The sequence below is a fragment of the Mercurialis annua genome, linkage group LG4 (assembly GCF_937616625.2).
Source record: "Mercurialis annua linkage group LG4, ddMerAnnu1.2, whole genome shotgun sequence".
Classification (NCBI taxonomy): Eukaryota; Viridiplantae; Streptophyta; class Magnoliopsida; order Malpighiales; family Euphorbiaceae; genus Mercurialis; species Mercurialis annua.
The window spans coordinates 1453261-1466475 of record NC_065573.1 but is presented as its reverse complement, the minus strand read 5'-3'; positions in this window follow the sequence as shown (position 1 = coordinate 1466475).

Below are 13215 nucleotides of genomic sequence, written 5' to 3'. Positions count from 1 at the left end.
GCTTAGATTGCTAAAAAGGTGAAACGCTTGGATTTGTTTCGTAACGTTTGTAAACGTTTGGTTTAAATTGCTAAAAAGGTGAAACGCTTGGATTTTTTTGTAACGTTTGCAAACGTTTGGCTTAAATAGCTAAAAAGGTGAAACAATTGGATTTGTTCCGTAACATTTGTAAACGTTTGGCTTGGATTGCTAAAAAGGTGAAAAGCTTGGATTTGTTTCGTAATGTTTGTAAACGTTTGGCTTAAATTGCTATAAGTTGAAACGCTTTATTTTGTTTCGGAATGTTTGTATACGTTTGGTTTAAATCTCTACAAATGTGAAATGTTTGGATTTGTTTCGTAACGTTTTAAACGTTTGGTTTTGTTTCGCAACGTTTGTAAACGTTTGGATTTAATCGCTAAAATGGTGAAACGTTTGGATTTGTTTCATAATATTTATAAATGTTTGGCTTAAATCGCTAAAAAGGTGAAACGTTTGGATTTGTGTTAAAACGTTTGTAAACGTTTGGTTTAAATCTATGAAAATGTGAAACGTTTGGATTTGTTTTGTAACGTATGTAAATGTTTGGCTTAAATCGCTAAGAAGGTGAAACGTTTGGATTTGTTTCGTAACGTTTGTAAACGTTTGCCTTAAATTGCTAAAAAGGTGAAAGGCTTGGATTTGTTTCGTAACGTTTGTAAACGATTGGCTTAAATTACTAAAAAGGTGAAATGCTTGGATTTGTTTCGTAACGTTTGTAAATGTTTTGCTTAAATTACTAAAAAGGTGAAGCGCTTTGATTTGTTTATTAACGTTTGTAAACGTTTGGCTTAAATTGCTAAAAAGGGGAAACGCTTGGTTTTGTTTTGTAATGTTTGTAAACGTTTGGCTTCAATCGCTAAAAATGTGAAACGTTTGGATTTGTTTCTTAACGTTTTAAACGTTTGGATTTGTTTCGTATCGTTTGTAAATGTTTGGCTTAAATCGCAAAATATATGAAAAGTTTGGATTTGTTTTGTTACGTTATAAATGTTTGGTTTTGTTTCGTAATATTTGTAAACGTTCGGCTTAAATCGCTAAAAAGGTGAAACGTTTGGATTTGTTTCGTAACGTTTTTAAACGTTTGGCCTAAATTGCTAAAAAGGTGAAACGCTTGAATTTGTTTCGTAATGTTTGTAAACATTTGGCTTAAATTTCTAAGATGGTGCAACGCTTTTATTTTTTTCGTACCGTTTGTAAACGTTCGTCTTAAATCGCTAAAAAGGTAAAACGTTTGGATTTGTTTCATAACCTTTGTAAAAGTTCATCTTAAATCGCTAAAAAGGTGAAACGTTTGGATTTGTTTCATAACCTTTGTAAACGTTTGGCTTAAATCGCTAAAAAGGTGGAATGCTTGGATTTGTTTCATAACGTTTGTAAACGTTTTGCTAAAATTGCTAAAAAGGTGAAACGCTTGGATTTGTTCTGTAACGTTTGTAAACGTTTGGCCAACATTGCTAAAAAGGTAAAACATTTCGATTTATTTCGTAGCGTTTGTAAACATTTGACTTAAATTGCTAAAAAGGTGAAAGGCTTGGATTTGTTTCGTAACGTTTGTAAACGATTGGCTTAAATTGCTAAAAAGGTGAAATGCTTGGATTTGTTTCGTAACGTTTGTAAATGTTTTGCTTAAATTACTAAAAAGGTGAAGCGCTTTGATTTGTTTATTAACGTTTGTAAACGTTTGGCTTAAATTGCTAAAAAGGGGAAACGCTTAGTTTTGTTTTGTAATGTTTGTAAACGTGTGGCTTCAATCGCTAAAAATGTGAAACGTTTGGATTTGTTTCTTAACGTTTTAAACGTTTGGATTTGTTTCGTATCGTTTGTAAATGTTTGGCTTAAATCGCAAAAAATATGAAAAGTTTGGATTTGTTTTGTTACGTTATAAATGTTTGGTTTTGTTTCATAATATTGGTAAACGTTTGGCTTAAATCGCTAAAAAGGTGAAGCGTTTGGATTTGTTTCGTAAATGTGAAACGTTTGGCTTTGTTTTGTAACGTTTGTAAACATTTCACTTCAATCGCTAAAAAGGTGAAAATTTTGGATTTGTTTCGTAATGTTTCTAAGCGTTTGGCTTAAATCGCTAAAAAGGTGAAATGTTTGGATTTATTTCATAAACTTTTAAACGTTTGGCTTAAATTGCTAAAATGGGGAAACATTTTAATTTGTTTCGTAATGTTTGTAAACGTTTGGATAAAATCGCTTAAAAGGTGAAACGTTTGGTTTTGTTTCGTAACGTTTGTAAACGTTCGGCTTAAATCGCTAAAAAGGGGAAACGTTTGGATTTGTTTCGTAACGTTTTTAAACGTTTGGCCTAAATTGCTAAAAAGGTGAAACGCTTGAATTTGTTTCGTAATGTTTGTAAACATTTGGCTTAAATTTCTAAGATGGTGCAACGTTTTTATTTTTTTCGTACCGTTTGTAAACGTTCGTCTTAAATCGCTAAAAAGGTAAAACGTTTGGATTTGTTTCATAACCTTTGTAAAAGTTCATCTTAAATCGCTAAAAAGGTGAAACGTTTGGATTTGTTTCATAACCTTTGTAAACGTTTGGCTTAAATCGCTAAAAAGGTGGAATGCTTGGATTTGTTTCATAATGTTTGTAAACGTTTTGCTAAAATTGCTAAAAAGGTGAAACGCTTGGATTTGTTCTGTAACGTTTGTAAACGTTTGGCCAACATTGCTAAAAAGGTAAAACATTTCGATTTATTTCGTAGCGTTTGTAAACATTTGACTTAAATTGCTAAAAAGGTGAAAGGCTTGGATTTGTTTCGTAACGTTTGTAAACGATTGGCTTAAATTACTAAAAAGGTGAAATGCTTGGATTTGTTTCGTAACGTTTGTAAATGTTTTGCTTAAATTACTAAAAAGGTGAAGCACTTTGATTTGTTTATTAACGTTTGTAAACGTTTGGCTTAAATTGCTAAAAAGGGGAAACGCTTAGTTTTGTTTTGTAATGTTTGTAAACGTGTGGCTTCAATCGCTAAAAATGTGAAACGTTTGGATTTGTTTCTTAACGTTTTAAACGTTTGGATTTGTTTCGTATCGTTTGTAAATGTTTGGCTTAAATCGCAAAAAATATGAAAAGTTTGGATTTGTTTTGTTACGTTATAAATGTTTGGTTTTGTTTCATAATATTGGTAAACGTTTGGCTTAAATCGCTAAAAAGGTGAAGCGTTTGGATTTGTTTCGTAAATGTGAAACGTTTGGCTTTGTTTCGTAACGTTTGTAAACATTTCACTTCAATCGCTAAAAAGGTGAAAATTTTGGATTTGTTTCGTAATGTTTCTAAGCGTTTGGCTTAAATCGCTAAAAAGGTGAAATGTTTGGATTTATTTCATAAACTTTTAAACGTTTGGCTTAAATTGCTAAAATGGGGAAACATTTTAATTTGTTTCGTAATGTTTGTAAACGTTTGGATAAAATCGCTTAAAAGGTGAAACGTTTGGTTTTGTTTCGTAATATTTGTAAACGTTCGGCTTAAATCGCTAAAAAGGTGAAACATTTGGATTTGTTTCGTAACGTTTTTAAACGTTTGGCCTAAATTGCTAAAAAGGTGAAACGCTTGAATTTGTTTCGTAATGTTTGTAAACATTTGGCTTAAATTTCTAAGATGGTGCAACGCTTTTATTTTTTTCGTACCGTTTGTAAACGTTCGTCTTAAATCGCTAAAAAGGTAAAACGTTTGGATTTGTTTCATAACCTTTGTAAAAGTTCATCTTAAATCGCTAAAAAGGTGAAACGTTTGGATTTGTTTCATAACCTTTGTAAACGTTTGGCTTAAATCGCTAAAAAGGTGGAATGCTTGGATTTGTTTCATAACGTTTGTAAACGTTTTGCTAAAATTGCTAAAAAGGTGAAACGCTTGGATTTGTTCTGTAACGTTTGTAAACGTTTGGCCAACATTGCTAAAAAGGTAAAACATTTCGATTTATTTCGTAGCGTTTGTAAACATTTGACTTAAATTGCTAAAAAGGTGAAAGGCTGGGATTTGTTTCGTAACGTTTGTAAACGATTGGCTTAAATTGCTAAAAAGGTGAAATGCTTGGATTTGTTTCGTAACGTTTGTAAATGTTTTGCTTAAATTACTAAAAAGGTGAAGCGCTTTGATTTGTTTATTAACGTTTGTAAACGTTTGGCTTAAATTGCTAAAAAGGGGAAACGCTTAGTTTTGTTTTGTAATGTTTGTAAACGTGTGGCTTCAATCGCTAAAAATGTGAAACGTTTGGATTTGTTTCTTAACGTTTTAAACGTTTGGATTTGTTTCGTATCGTTTGTAAATGTTTGGCTTAAATCGCAAAAAATATGAAAAGTTTGGATTTGTTTTGTTACGTTATAAATGTTTGGTTTTGTTTCATAATATTGGTAAACGTTTGGCTTAAATCGCTAAAAAGGTGAAGCGTTTGGATTTGTTTCGTAAATGTGAAACGTTTGGCTTTGTTTCGTAACGTTTGTAAACATTTCACTTCAATCGCTAAAAAGGTGAAAATTTTGGATTTGTTTCGTAATGTTTCTAAGCGTTTGGCTTAAATCGCTAAAAAGGTGAAATTTTTGGATTTATTTCATAAACTTTTAAACGTTTGGCTTAAATTGCTAAAATGGGGAAACATTTTAATTTGTTTGGTAATGTTTGTAAACGTTTGGATAAAATCGCTTAAAAGGTGAAACGTTTGGTTTTGTTTCGTAACGTTTGTAAACGTTCGGCTTAAATCGCTAAAAAGGGGAAACGTTTGGATTTGTTTCGTAACGTTTTTAAACGTTTGGCCTAAATTGCTAAAAAGGTGAAACGCTTGAATTTGTTTCGTAATGTTTGTAAACATTTGGCTTAAATTTCTAAGATGGTGCAACGCTTTTATTTTTTTCGTACCGTTTGTAAACGTTCGTCTTAAATCGCTAAAAAGGTAAAACGTTTGGATTTGTTTCATAACCTTTGTAAAAGTTCATCTTAAATCGCTAAAAAGGTGAAACGTTTGGATTTGTTTCATAACCTTTGTAAACGTTTGGCTTAAATCGCTAAAAAGGTGGAATGCTTGGATTTGTTTCATAACGTTTGTAAACGTTTTGCTAAAATTGCTAAAAAGGTGAAACGCTTGGATTTGTTCTGTAACGTTTGTAAACGTTTGGCCAACATTGCTAAAAAGGTAAAACATTTCGATTTATTTCGTAGCGTTTGTAAACATTTGACTTAAATTGCTAAAAAGGTGAAAGGCTTGGATTTGTTTCGTAACGTTTGTAAACGATTGGCTTAAATTGCTAAAAAGGTGAAATGCTTGGATTTGTTTCGTAACGTTTGTAAATGTTTTGCTTAAATTACTAAAAAGGTGAAGCGCTTTGATTTGTTTATTAACGTTTGTAAACGTTTGGCTTAAATTGCTAAAAAGGGGAAACGCTTAGTTTTGTTTTGTAATGTTTGTAAACTTTTAAACGTTTGGCTTAAATTGCTAAAATGGGGAAACATTTTAATTTTTTTCGTAATGTTTGTAAACGTTTGGATAAAATCGCTTAAAAGGTGAAACGTTTGGTTTTGTTTCGTAACGTTTGTAAACGTTCGGCTTAAATCGCTAAAAAGGGGAAACGTTTGGATTTGTTTCGTAACGTTTTTAAACGTTTGGCCTAAATTGCTAAAAAGGTGAAACGCTTGAATTTGTTTCGTAATTTTTGTAAACGTTTGGCTTAAATTTCTAAGATGGTGAAACGCTTTTATTTTTTTCGTACCGTTTGTAAACGTTCGTCTTAAATCGCTAAAAAGGGGAAACGTTTGGATTTGTTTCATAACCTTTATAAACGTTCGTCTTAAATCGCTAAAAAGGCGAAACGTTTGGATTTGTTTCATAACCTTTGTAAACGTTTGGCTTAAATCGCTAAAAAGGTGGAATGCTTGGATTTGTTGCATAACGTTTGTAAACGTTTTGCGAAAATTGCTAAAAAGGTGAAACGCTTGGATTTGTTTCGTAACGTTTGTAAACGTTTGGCTTACATTGCTAAAAAGGTGAAACATTTCGATTTATTTCGTAGCGTTTGTAAACGTTTTGCTTAAATCGCTAAAAACGTGAAATATTTGGATTTGTTTCGTACCGTTTGTAAACGTTTGGCTTAAATCACTAAAAAGGTAAAAAGTTTGGATTTATTTCGTAATATTTGTAAACGTTTGGCAGAAATTGCTAAAAAGGTAAAACATTTGGATTTGTTTCGTATCGTTTGTATACATTTGGCTGAAATTGCTAAAAAGGTAAAACGCTTGGATTTGTTTCATTACGTTTGTAAACGTTTGGGTTAAATTGCTAAAAAGTTGAAACGCTTGGTTTGTGTTTCGTAACATTTGTAAATGTTTGGCTTTATTTGCTAAAAATGGGAAACGTTTGGATTTGTTTCATAACGTTTGTAAACATTTGGCTTCAATCGCTAAAAAGGTGAAACATCTGGATTTGTTTCGTAACGTATGGAAACGTTTGGCTTCAATCGCTAAAAAGGTGAAACATTTGGATTTGTTTCTTAACGTTTGTAAACGTTTGGGTTCAATCGCTAAAAAAGTGAAACGTTTGGATTTGTTTCATAACGTTTGTAAACGTTTGGCTTAAATCGCTAAAACGTTGAAACGTTTGGATTTGTTTCGTAACGTTTGTAAACGTTGGGCTTAAATTGATAAAAATATGAAACATTTGGATTTGTTTCGTAACGTTTGTAAACATTTGGTTTCAATCGCTAAAAAGTGGAAACGTTTAGATTTCTTTCGTAACGTTTGTAAACACTTGGCATAAATCTCGAAAAAGGTGAAACGTTTGGATTTGTTTCCTAACGTTTTAAAAGTTTGGCTTAAATCACTCAAAAGGTGAAACGTTTGGTTTGGTTTCCTAACGTTTGTAAACGTTTGGTTTTGTTTCGTAACTTTTGTAAACGTTTGGCTCAAATTGCTAAAAACGTGAAACGTTTGGTTTTGTTTCGTAACATTTGTAAATGTTTGGCTTAAATCGCAAAAAAGGTGAACCGTTTGGATTTTTTTCGTAACGTTTGTTAACGTTTGGGTTCAATCGCTAAAAAGGTCAAACGTTACGATTTGTTTCGTAGCTTTTGTAAACTTTTTGCTTAAATCGCTAAAAATGTGAAACGTTTGGTTTTGTTCCATAACGTTAGTAAACATTTGGCTTAAATTTCTAAAAAGGTGAAACGCTTGGATTTGTTTCGTAATGTTTGTAAACTTTTGGCTTAAATCGCTAAAAAGGTGAAACATTTGGATTTGTTTCGTAACGTTAGTAAACGTTTGGCTTAAATAGCTAAAAGGTGAAACGTTTGGATTTGTTTCATGCGTTTCTAAACATTTGGCTTAAATCGCTAAAAAGGTGAAACATTTGGATTTGTTTTGTAACGTTTGTAAACGTTTGGCTTAAATCGCTAAAAAAAGTGAAACATTTGGATTTGTTTCGTAACGTTTGTAAACGTTTGGCTTAAATTGCTAGAACCGTTTGGTTTTGTTTCGAAACGTTTGTAAGCGTTTGGCTTAAATTTCTAAAAATGGGAAATGCTTCGATTTGTTTTGTAACGTGTGTAAACGTTTGGCTTAAATCGCTAAAAAGGTGAAACATTTGGATTTGTTCCGTAACGTTAGTAAACATTTGGCTTAAATCGCTAAAAGGTGAAACGTTTGGATTTGTTTCATACGTTTCTAAACATTTGGCTTAAATCGCTAAAAAGGTGAAACGTTTGGATTTATTTTGTAACGTTTGTAAACGTTTGGCTTAAATCGCTAAAAAGGTGTAACATTTGGATTTGTTTCGCAACATTTGTAAACGTTTGGCTTAAATCGTTAGAACCATTTGGTTTTGTTTCGAAACGTTTGTAAGTGTTTAGCGTAAATTTCTAAAAAGCGGAAATGTTTGGATTTGTTTTCTAACGTGTGTAAACGTTTGGCTTAAATCGCTAAAAAGGTGAAGCGTTTGGATTTGTTCTGTAATATTTGTAAACGTTTGGCTTAAATTGCTAAAAAGGTGAACCGTTTGGATTTGTTTTGTAACATTTGTAAATGTTTAGCTTAAATCGCTAAAAAGGTGAAACATTTGGATTTGTTTTGTAACATTTTGCTTAAATCGCTAAAAAGGTGAAACATTTGGATTTGTCTCGTAATGTTTGTAAACGTTTGGCTTAAATCGCTAGAAACGTTTGGATTTGTTTTGTAAAATTTGTAAACATTTGACATATATTGCTAAAAAAGTGAAACGCTTGGATTTGTTTCATAATTTTTGTAAATGTTTTGCTTAAATCGCTTAAAAGATGAAACGTTTGGATTTGTTTTGTAATGTTTGTAAACGTTTGGCTTAAATCGCTAAAAAGATGAAACGTTTGGATTTGTTTCTTAATTTTTGTAAACTTTTGGCTTCAATCGTAATAAAGGTGAAACATTTGGATTTGTTTTATAACGTTTGTAAACGTTTGGCTTAAATCGATTAAATGGGGAAACATTTAGATTTGTTTCGTAACGTATGTAAACGTTTGGCTTAAATTGCTAAAAAGGTGAAACTTTTGGATTTGTTTCGTAACGTTTGTAAACGTTAGGCTTAAATCGCTAAAAAGGTGAAACGTTTGGATTTGTTTCGGAACGTGTGTAAACGTTTGGCTTAAATCGCTAAAAAGGTGAAACGTTTGGATTTGTTTCGGAACGTGTGTAAACGTTTCGCTTAAATCGCTAAAAAGGTGAAACGTTTGGATTTGTTTCGTAACGTCTGTACACGTTTGGATTAAATCGATAAAAAGGCGAAACGTTTGGTTTTGTTTCGTAACGTTTGTAAACGTTTTGCTTAAATCGCTAAAAGGATGAAACGTTTGGATTTGTTTCGCAACGTTTATAAACGTTTGGCTTAAATTGCTAAGAAGGTGAAACGCTTGGATTTGTTTCGTAACGTTTTAAAAGTTTGGTTTTGTTTCGTAATGTTTGTAAACGTTTTGCTTAAATTTCAAAAAAGGTGACACGTCATGTTTTGTTTGTAACGTTTGGCTTTAATCGCTAAAAAGGTGAAACGTTTGGATTTGTTTCGTAACGTCTGTAAACGTTTGGATTAAAACGATAAAAAGGTGAAACGTTTGGTTTTGTTTCGTAACGTTTGTAAACGTTTCGCTTAAATCGCTAAAAAGGTGAAATGTTTGGATTTGTTTCGTAACATTTTAAACGTTTGGCTTAAATCGCAAAAATGGGGATATTTTTGGATTTTTTTTCGTAATGTTTGTAAACGTTCGGCTTAAATCGTAAATAGGTCAAACGTTTGGTTTTGTTTCGTAAGGTTTGTAAATGTTTGGCTTAAATCGCTAAAAAGGTGAAACGTTTGGATTTGTTTCAGAATGTTTGTAAATGTTTTCCTTAAATTGCTAAAAAGGTGAAATGCTTGGATTTGTTTCGTAACGTTTGTAAACGTTTCGTTTAAATTGCTAAAATGGTAAAACGCTTGGATTTTTCTCGTAACGTTTCTAAACGTTTGGTTTTGTTTCGTAATGTTTGGATTTGTTTCGTAACGTTTGTGAACGTTTGGCTTAAATCGCTAAAAAGATGAAACATTTGTATTTATTTCTTAACATTTGTAATAGTTTGGCTTAAATCGCTAAAAGGGTGAAACGTTTGGATTTGTTTCGCAAAGTTTATAAACGTTTATAAACGTTTGGCTTAAATTGCTAAGAAGGGAAACGCTTGGATTTGTTTCGTAACGTTTTAAAAGTTTGGTTTTGTTTCGTAATGTTTGTAAACGTTTGTCTTAAATTTAAAAAAAGGTGACAAGTCATGTTTTGTTTGTAACGTTTGGCTTAAATCGCTAAAAAGGTGAAACGTTTGGATTTGTTTCGTAACGTTTGTAAATGTTTGGCTTAAATTGCTAAAAAGGTGAAACGTTTAGGTTTGTTTCGTAACGTTTTTAAACTTTTGGCTTAAATCGCTAAAAGGTGAAACGCTTGGATTTATTTCGTAATGTTTGTAAACATTTTGACTTAAATCGCTAGAATGGGGAAACGTTTGGATTTTATTGGGAACGTGTGTAAACGTTTGGCTTAAATTGCTAAAAAGGTGAAACGCTTGGATTTGTTTCGTAACGTTTTTAAACGTTTGGATTAAATAGATAAAAAGGTCAAACGTTTGGTTTTGTTTCGTAACGTCTGTAAACGTTTGGCTTAAATCGCTAACAAGGTGAAACGTTTGGATTTGTTCCGTTACGTTTTAAACGTTTGACTTAAATCTCTAAAATGGGAAAATGTTTGGATTTTTTTCGTAACGTTTGTAAGTGTTCGGCTTATATCGCTAAAAAGACGAAACGTTTGATTTTGTTTCGTAACGTTAGTAAACGTTCGGCTTAAATCGCTAAAAAGGTGAAACGTTTGGATTTGTTTCGAAACGTTTGTAAACATTTAGCTTAAATTGCTAAAAAGGTGAAACTCTTGGACTTGTTTCGTAACGTTTCGCTTAAATTGCTAGCAAGGTAAAACGCTTGGATTAATTTCGTAACGTTTGTAAACGTTTGGTTTTGTTTCGTAATGTTTGGATTTGTTTCGTAATGTTTGTAAACGTTTGGACTAAATCGCTAAAAAGGGGAAACGTTTGGATTTTTTTCGTAACATTTGTAAACATTTGGCTTAAATCGTTAAAAGGGGGAAACGTTTCGATTTGTTTTGTAACATGTGTAAACGTTTAGATTAAATCGATAAAAAGGGGATACGTTTGGTTTTATTTTGTAACGTTTGTAAACATTTGGCTTAAATCGCTAAAAAGGAGAAATGTTTAGATTTGTTTTGTAACGTTTTAAACATTTGGCTTAAATCGCTAAAATAGGGAAACGTTTGGATTTTTTTCGTAACGTGTGTAAACGTTCGGCTTAAATCGCTAAAAAGGTGAAACGTTTGGTTTTGTTTCGCAATGTTTGTAAACGTTCGGCTTAAATCGCTAAAAAGGTGAAACGTTTGGATTTGTTTTGTAACGTTTGTAAACGTTTTGTTTAAATTGCAAAAAAGGTGAAACGGTTGGATTTGTTTCGTAACGTTTGTAAACGTTTACTTTAAATTGCTAAAAGGGAGAAACGCTTGCATTTGTTTCGTAACGTTTGTAAATGTTTGCTTTTGTTTCGTAACGTTTGGTTTTGTCTCGTAACGTTTGTAAACGTTTCTTCTATATCGCTAAAAAGGTGAAACGTTTGGATTTGTTTCCTAACATTTGTAAATGTTTCGCTTAAATTCCAAAAAAGGGTAAACGTTTGGATTTGTTTCGCAACATTTATAAACGTTTGGCTTAAATTGCTAAAAAGGGCAAACGCTTGGATTTGTTTCATAATGTTTGGCTTCCATCGCTAAAAATGTGAAATGTTTGGGATTGTTTCGTAACGTTTGTAAACGTTTGGTTTATTTTTGTAACGTTTGAATTTGTTTCGTAACTTTTGTAAACGTTTGGCTTAAATCGCTAAAAAGGTGAAACGTTTGGATTTGTTTCGTAACGTAAACGTTTGGATTAAACCGCTAAAAAGGTGAAACGTTTGGATTTGTTTCGCAAGGTTTATAAACATTTGGCTTAAATTGCTAAAAAGGTGAAACGCCTGGATTTGTTTCTTAACGTTTTAAACGTTTGGTTTTGTTTAGTAATGTTTTTAAACATTTGGCTTAAATTTCAAAAAAGGTGACACGTTATGTTTTGTTTCGTGACGTTTGTAAATGTTTGGCTTAAATCGCTAAAAAGGGGAAACGTTTGGATTTGCTTCGTAATGTTTGTAAATGTTTGGATTAAATTGCTAAAAAGGGGAAACGTTTGGATTTGTTTCATAACGTTTTTAAACGTTTGGCTTAAATCGCTAAAAAGGTGAAACGCTTGAATTTGTTTCGTAACGTTTGTAAACGTTTGGCTTAAATAGCTAAAAATATGAAACGTTTGGATTTGTTTTGGAACGTGAGTAAACGTTTGGCTTAAATCGATAAAAAGGAGAAACGTTTGGATTTGTTTCGTAACGTGTGTGAACGTTTGGATTAAATCGATAAAAAGGTGAAACGTTTGGTTTTGTTTCGTAACGTTTGTAAACGTTTGGCTTAAATCGCTCATAAGGGGAAACGTTTGGATTTGTTTCGTAACGTTTTAAACGTTTGGGTTAAATCGCTAAAATGGGGAAACTTTTTGATTTTTTTTCGTAACATTTGTAAACGTTCGGCTTGAATCGCTAAAAAGGTGAAACGCTTGGATTTGTTTTCTAACGTTTGTAAACGTTTCGCTTAAATTGCTTAAAAGGTAAAATGCTTGGATTTGTTTCGTAACGTTTGTAAAAGTTTGGTTTTGTATCGTAACGTTTGGATTTGTTTTGTAACGTTTGTAAACGTTTGGCCAAAATCGCTAAAAAGGTGAAATGTTTGGATTTGTTTCGTAACATTTGTAAACTTTTGGCCTAAATCGCTAAAAAGGTGAAACGTTTGGATTTGTTTCGCAACGTTTATAAAACGTTTGGCTTAAATTGCTAAAAAGGTGAAACGCTTGGATTTATTTCATAACGTTTTAAAAGTTTGGTTTTGTTTCGTAATGTTTGTAAACGCCTAGCTTAAATATCAAAAAAGGTGACACGTCATGTTTTGTTCCGTAACTTTTGTAAAAGTTTAGCCTAAATTGCTAAAAAGGGGAAACGTTTGGATTTGCTTCGTAACGTTTTTAAATGTTTGGCTTAAATCGCTAAAAAGGTGAAATAGTTGGATTTGTTTCGTAATCTTTGTAAACGTTTGGCTTAAATAGCTAAAAATATGAAACGTTTGGATTTGTTTCGGAACGTGTGTAAACGTTTGGCTTAAATCGATAAAAAAGGTGAAACGTTTGGATTTGTTTCGTAACGTGTGTGAACGTTTGGATTAAATCGATAAAAAGGGGAAACATTTGGTTTTGTTTTGTAACGTTTGTAAACGTTTGGCTGAAATCGCTAATAAGGTGAAACGTTTGGATATGTTTCGTAAGGTTTTAAACGTTTGGGTTAAATCGCTAAAATGGGGAAACTTTTTGATTTTTTTCATAACGTTTGTAAATGTTCGGCTTGAATCCCTAAAAAGGTGAAACGCTTGAATTTGTTTTGTAACGTTTGTAAACGTTTCTCTTATATTGCTTAAATGCTAAAACGCTTGGATTTGTTTCGTAACGTTTGTAAAAGTTTTGTTTTGTTTCGTAACGTTTGGATTTGTTTCGTAACGTTTGTTAACGTTTGGCCAAAATCTCTAA